The sequence below is a fragment of the Nilaparvata lugens genome, chromosome 6 (genome assembly GCF_014356525.2).
Source record: "Nilaparvata lugens isolate BPH chromosome 6, ASM1435652v1, whole genome shotgun sequence".
Lineage (NCBI taxonomy): Eukaryota > Metazoa > Arthropoda > Insecta > Hemiptera > Delphacidae > Nilaparvata > Nilaparvata lugens.
This window is the reverse complement of record NC_052509.1, coordinates 29,298,703-29,305,775: the sequence shown is the minus strand read 5'-3', so window position 1 is coordinate 29,305,775 and position 7,073 is coordinate 29,298,703. Positions and strand designations below refer to the sequence as shown.

At 36.3% G+C, this 7,073-nt stretch overlaps 1 long non-coding RNA gene across 1 annotated transcript; it reads left to right on the top strand.

Annotated features, from left to right (window-relative positions):
• Nucleotides 1-2,342: 2,342 nt before the first annotated feature.
• LOC120351882 lies at nucleotides 2,343-5,605 on the top strand. Its single transcript, XR_005571600.1, has 3 exons — nucleotides 2,343-2,422; nucleotides 4,654-4,768; nucleotides 5,511-5,605. It is a non-coding gene; the product is annotated as an uncharacterized LOC120351882 (long non-coding RNA).
• Nucleotides 5,606-7,073: the final 1,468 nt, after the last annotated feature.

Here is a 7,073-nt window from a genome sequence, read left to right as displayed (position 1 = left end):
TAAAAATAGATTTCTTAAAAATCAGCTTGATAAATTGACAACCAATAATCCAAATATATATATTAAATTCTATGGTATCTAATAGATTTCTTTGTAATGAATATATATTTTATCTTGGGGTACGAGATTCAGCACCTGACGGAATAAATAGAGCAATTCATCTAGTGAATCAGAGCTACAACAAACTATCGCAAATTATATTGCAGAAATTAAAGATCATATGAATATGTATTAACAGCCTAGATTTTATACTTCTTTGATTTATAGAACTTCTGATATGTATTGACTCGTTACTTTCCAATGAAATACCTTTAATACTACATTTACTTGCGCAAGTATTTTTTACTAAATTCCTTATTTATAAGAATACCCTTTTGACGAGCTAGCTTTGATTCTTATGTTATTTCGAAGCACTGAGGGCGCCCTATCACTATTTCAATATTTCTCACTCACGTGTCGAAATTTTCTTATGAGCTGCTGATGTCGATCCAACTCCTGGTGGTCCTGGACTATTGTAGCCGGAGTCGTCTCTTCCAAGGGGTTACAAAATTATTTAAGATGACTTCCGCTTTATAAGAGCATCACAAAGTCTTATAAGAAATTTAGTAATTCAATTTAACTTTAAGTTATTACAAGATATAGCAAGGTATTACGCTCTATAATTTTTAGTGACCTCTCATGGTGGCATTTGGCAGGCGAGTGTCGTTCTCCTTTCTCAATTTTACAATTCTCATTTCCGATTTCTAAATTTACATAAAATTTGAATATCCTAGTCCTCCGCCATTCAAGGCTCTAATAGACCATGCCAAAATATTAAACTATGACTTATGTTATATATATAATAATTTCTTTGCCTTCGGGCCATATCCAAAACACAGACTATACATCAACTTTTTCTTAAACTCTATTTATTTGTAGGAATATATACAAATATTTTTGAATCGACTCACTATTGCTGCCTATCAATTGCCATTATGTAATTGGTGCATGCAAATTGTTACAGTATTCATGCGCCTGGTAACCTCCTATTTCCTTGAAACATTCAATTATTTCTATTGGGTTTTTTAAATATGCTCTCTACATGCTAGTTAACTTTTTATATGTTATTATTTGTTTCATGCATCATAATAATTAGCCACGTGAGACCTTTAGTTTCTCAAATTGCATACCTTTTTGCCACAATAAATTTCTGCCAAGGTGTTTGGTCAGATTCTACGTTGCATGGCTCGGTCGATCGTTAGGTCGCTGATCACTAAATGTTTATGCCTACCCTCAATTTTCAATGTTTTATATAATATTATATATTAGCAAAAAATTATTTCAACTCCTCTTAGGCTGTTGTACAGTTTAGCCAGGACAATCTGATATTATCTAATCTTTATGTTATCTCTTTGGCGATATTAGCCAATTACTTCACTTAGACCTATAAATATTTCAGCCAGGCTTCTTATTTATCCATCTGAATTACAATATGTTACACACGCCCCTGGATTTGAATTCAAAATATTTGAGAATCACAATGTTTTTAATGAAAATCCATCCTTCAACATCATTGACATATTCCATACTTTGTCTACAAAAACATACTCTCAAATTTTTATCATAGTTTGCAGATCTTATCTGCTGCGCCCCCCTTAGACCTCTATCAAATACAATAACAAATTCTCCTTATCAACACAAAAATATCATAAATATAACCTCTTAGAAACATTCCTCCTTACAACACTCAGAACATAGTATTTTTAAATTTGCCGCTCGCAAGGCCGCCAACCTAACTACACATATTACACTTGATTCTCTCATAATAGATTTCTTTCAAACAATAATTTTGATGTACAAATTTTCTGGGGCTTTTATTTTATTGTAATTCCTAGGTCTTAGTATAAATAATTTTCCATATATCAGGTACAATTCCTTCCTTTTGCTAATGGTTTTTTGGCTTTAGGTAACTAGCATTCAATTGAGGTTTTTTAGTAACAAACATGGCATAAACTAACGGTAATAAATTATATAAATAGATATATAAACATTGATAAATACAATAATAACAGTGATAAATAACGTTTTTGGGGTACAATTTTTTTCTTTTCATAATCATATGTTGAGCGCTACATACATTCAATCTAGATGGCTTTGTTAATCTACCAGTTCTGAATATCTGCTTTCTGACGTCATATAACGTGCTTTGCATTCTGCAGCATTGAACTAACCTTATTCGTCACATTTTTCACATTAAAGGTAATTCACTCAATTTATTTTCTACTATCCCCGTTTGTGTCTTATTTTATATGGTATAGATTATTTAATTACATACTTAAAAATATTATTCTTTTGCTTGTTGCAGGCTTCGGACAGTTGGGAGGAATAAAAACATTGGATTGTTGCCATGCGGTCTAACCCAAGATTAGATTTATCATGATAGGTCAGTAATTCTTCTGATAATGACGTTTCCTCTTGATTACTTATCATATTTATTTCAAATTCTGTGATATTGCATGTAAAATTTCGTGGCTTTCCTGTATCTTTTGGCTTTCTGCTTGTAGCTATACTGTAGGCCGGTTAGGTTATCTGCTATCCATTTGTTGATTGTTGAGGCTGTCCTAATTAATAATTTTTTCATCATAAATTTAAAGCCCTTGTATCTTGTGTATTCTTTTAAACAATTCCTTACTTCATTTATGATAATTCCTCTTAATCCATTCTTTCTCCAATCATCCTGCCCTCTCAACTCATCCTTCCTTTCATTTTCATTCAATATTCTCGACTTCAGTTCTTTAAAAATTAGTAGTTTCACAACAATAACTATTTTTATAATATTAACTTCCCACTCATCAATAATAGATTCTTTTAATAACAACAATACAATATTTTCCATCATATCTACAACACAGTCTTTCATTGATTTCACAGCCATAACAAATAGTATACAATATATCAGAACATTTATCATCTCTTTAACAATATAATCTCTCAACATATAGCCAGGTACTTCCATTTTATTAATATAATTCCTTATTTCTCTCACTCTTCTTAGACACTTTCCATTCTTCATATATCTCCATAAGTAGTCCACTCCATTATTCTCCCGGCATGAATCCATAGTTGTCCTATCAGTTCCATTTTTAATCCATTCCTTTGGCCCATTTTCCTGGTCACATCGCTGATTAGCTCTCTTGAAGTGAATGTGCCGCAGATGCATGCCGTCAGTGGTCTCCTGTCCTCCATCCTGTGTTCGGTCCGGTATCCTCCGTTGCCTCTTGAAGCGTGCATGTGGCCTGTATGCGCGCGCGCGGTTCCTCCTTCATCGCTTCTTTCTAACTTTCCGGCTCCGGGCCTTGCAGTGCATGTTCTTCTTCTCCCGAATGCCGTCCTCTCGTTCTTGATGTCGGTCGGGTGTCCTCGGGCGCTTGCGTCTCCGGGCCTTGCGGTGGGCGCTCCTCTTCTCCTGGATGCCGTCCTCTCCGTCTTCCATCTTGGGGTCCTTGGGGTGCCTTGGTGGGGTCGATTGATGCGGGTGCGTAGTTCCTGTGCGCGGATGCTTGGTGGTGGTCCCTTGATGCGCGGGTGTGACGTTCAAAGCGGGTAGTATGGTGGCGGTCTCCTCCTGGTGACTGTTTATTTATAGCAGTGATTCTTCGGTGGTGGGTTGCTCTTCGGTGGGGAAACTTAATAGAGGTTGATGCTTGCAGGATGTTTTAATAGAGGTTGATGCTTGCAGGATGTTTTAATAGAAACTTAATAGAGGTTGATGCTTGCAGGATGTCTTAATTGCATGTTTGGCGGCGGTTTTTTGTGGTAGGCTGTCTTGAATTGGCTTCTGTTTTTCCAATATTTTCGGTAAACCGTTCACAAAGGTGGTATATGAGGCTGTAGTATCTTTATTTCCTCTATCTATTTTTTCTGAGCTTGTGTGGGTTGTATCGGGGTTATCATGTAGACATAATTGTTCAGATGTAGTCTTCTCTATTTTTGGTGGTAGGCTATCAGGTGTTTTTTGTTGATTCAATCTGGATGCATGCTCTATTGTGTAGTTTGTACTTATTGCTCTATTGTTGTGTTTGTACTTATTTGATGAGGTGGCGGTTTGTAATTTCTATGATAATTATTCTGAGTGTAACCATTATTTGTGTTTAATCGATCACAGCCATCATAATAATTCCGGCAATCATTTTGCTGTGAGTAATGATTTGTTTGGCGATTTTGAAAACTTCTATCATTCCAATTATTATTGTGTTTTTGATCATTGCGGCGTTCAAATTGAGGGGTAGGTCGTGAGCAATCATATGGTACTGATTCATAAACTTGGCTGGTGTACTGATTAATCTCTGAATTGTATTGATTTTGTGAATATGATTTATCTGACCGGTGATTTGGTATTGCCATCATAGATTGTATATTGTATAAATGATCTATCAGTTGTTTGCAACTAGTTATTGGCTATGTAATTAATGCTGTTCTGACTTGGAAAGGTAGCTTTTTTACGATTATATTTGCTAAAACAGAATCAATTATTGGCTCATCCAATTGAGCATTTTTCAGTTTAAGGGTATTAACAAAATTGATGCATGTGTCGTCTGTTCTAGAATTATATTCGCTAGCAATGATATTGGCTAGTGCATCCATTCGTCTATTTTTACTCCAATATTGTTCCAGGAAAGCTGCACTGAATTTGTCCAACGTCCTGAATTCGTGATTATGGATCTGGAAGAACATCAGAGGTTCACCGCTCAACAAACTGGATAATCGAAGACGCCAAAAATTCCAAGAGGTGGGTGTTAGTGATTGAACTAGTTTTATTTGGTCAATAAATTCTTTAGGTTGAAGATAGCGATCTGTATTGTCAAAACGGCCTAATTCATTGAAACTGTGTAGTAAATCAAACTTTGCTATGGGAATAGGCTCTACATTCTCGTGCGGAAATTGATGTAATTGATTCTCGAGTTGTACTAACTTCCCTTGGGCCTGTTTCCAGTGACTAGTAGCTTCCGTTTCATTTTCTACTACTTCGGCATTTAATTCAGATGAGAATAATTGCTGTTCTCCAACGGCTGTCTCCAATGAATTAAGTATTACTTGGTTTTGATTGATATCAGAATTTAGGTGAGCTATTTGTGTAGGTTTACTATTCTGTTGTTTATCTATGGAAATAAGTTGACTATTGTTCCTGTTTGTAGCTACTTCATGAATTTGCACGGTGTTTTGTGCTGGTAGGTTATCTATTTTTTTGTTCAACTCACAAGTAACAATATCTATTTTTGCTGCTGAGTCGGTTGTAATTAGTTCTTGATTTTCAGCGGTAGAAGCTGGTATTGTGTCCGCAGTTTCCTTACCCATTCTTACTGATGTAACCTTCAGTGATTCCCGCATTTCCTTCATTTCCGCCCTCAAGTCCTTCATTACCATGGTCATTGTTTTTTCTAAACTATTAGAAAATGACTTCATCATCCCCTCTACTATAACCCTCCTTATTTCTTCTTGAGAGACATTTAATGATTTATTACCGTTTCCAGGATTCTTGACGGTGATTGGAGATATCTGGGTGCTGGACTCCATCGCGCCCCCCTCAGCGTCGATCATCGCTACTATCGCCATCTGCAGTGTGTCTGCTACCTTACTTTGTGCGGACGAAGAGAAACTCATATTTTGAAAATGGATTAAGTGTCAAGTGTTTGTGAAACAAAGTGAAAGTTTTGGTTAACAAAATATTTAGGACACAAATGAGGATAGGCCTATGGACATTACAAGCCAGGTAACCTATTTATTACTTAAGCTCTTATAATATAATAATAATATTCATATTTTCAATTGTCAGTTTCTGACTAGCTAACATACTGTTCTCCAACCATATATACAAGATAATTTTGACTAAATTTCGGCAGTTTAGGCCCATAAAATATAATATCTCTCTCTATAAAATATATTTTCTAAAAATAGAATAATAATCAAAATCAATAAAATATCACAGGCTAAATACTATTCTTTAAATTCTACAGCACGAAACGTTACCATGTGCTTTTATTTTATGATCATATGCATCTATTTGCATGTAGCTGCAATATCAGCTTGCTAATACTTGTCGACTTGGACAATTCCATTGAAAATAGATTTCTTAAAAATCAGCTCGATAAATTGACAACCAATAATCCAAATATATGATTCCTTCGTAATGAATATATATTTTATCTCAGGGTACGAGATTCGGCACCTGACGGAATAAATAGAGCAATTCATCTAGTGAATCGGAGCTACAACAAACTATTGCAAATTATATTGCAGAAATTAAAGATCATATGAAAATGCATTAACAGCCTAGATTTTATACTTCTTTGATTTATAGAACTTCTGATATGTATTGACTCGTTACTTTCCAATGAAATACCTTCAATACTACATTTACTTGCGCAAGTATTTTTCACTAAATTCCTTATTTATAAGAATACCCTTTCGACGAGCTAGCTTTGATTCTTATGTTATTTCGAAGCACTGAGGGCGCCCTATCACTATTTCAATATTTCTCACTCACGTGTCGGAATTTTCTTATGAGCTGCTGATGTCGATCCAACTCCTGGTGGTCCTGGACTATTGTAGCCGGAGTCGTCTCTTCCAAGGGGTTACAAAATTATTTAAAATGACTTTCGCTTTATAAGAGCATCACAAAGTCTTATAAGAAATTTAGTAATTCAATTTAACTTCAAGTTATTACAAGATATAGCAAGGTATTACGCTCTATAATTTTTGCCCACACCTATCTCTATCAGAGTTCCCAGTGTCGCTCTGGGCCGGCTAAACTCAGTCGGCGACTGGGGAGGGCCGCGGCAGGGGACGGGAGTCTTGGTGGGGCGTCCGTCAACCACCCTCGCTCGGGTTGGGGGTTGAAACAGGGTTTTGAGTGCTTTGGAGGAATGTTTCCTCTTTTAGGAAAGAGGGGCCGTGCTTTCGCACTGCCAAACAGGGTTGGTCGCGGAAAGAAGGGAACAGGAACCTTGCAGTGTTAGTCGTGAGAAAGGGCCTCGTGTCGGGACTAAGTCTTAGTCCTCGGACACCGGGTGTCTTCCCGGGGTTCGGGTTGGTTG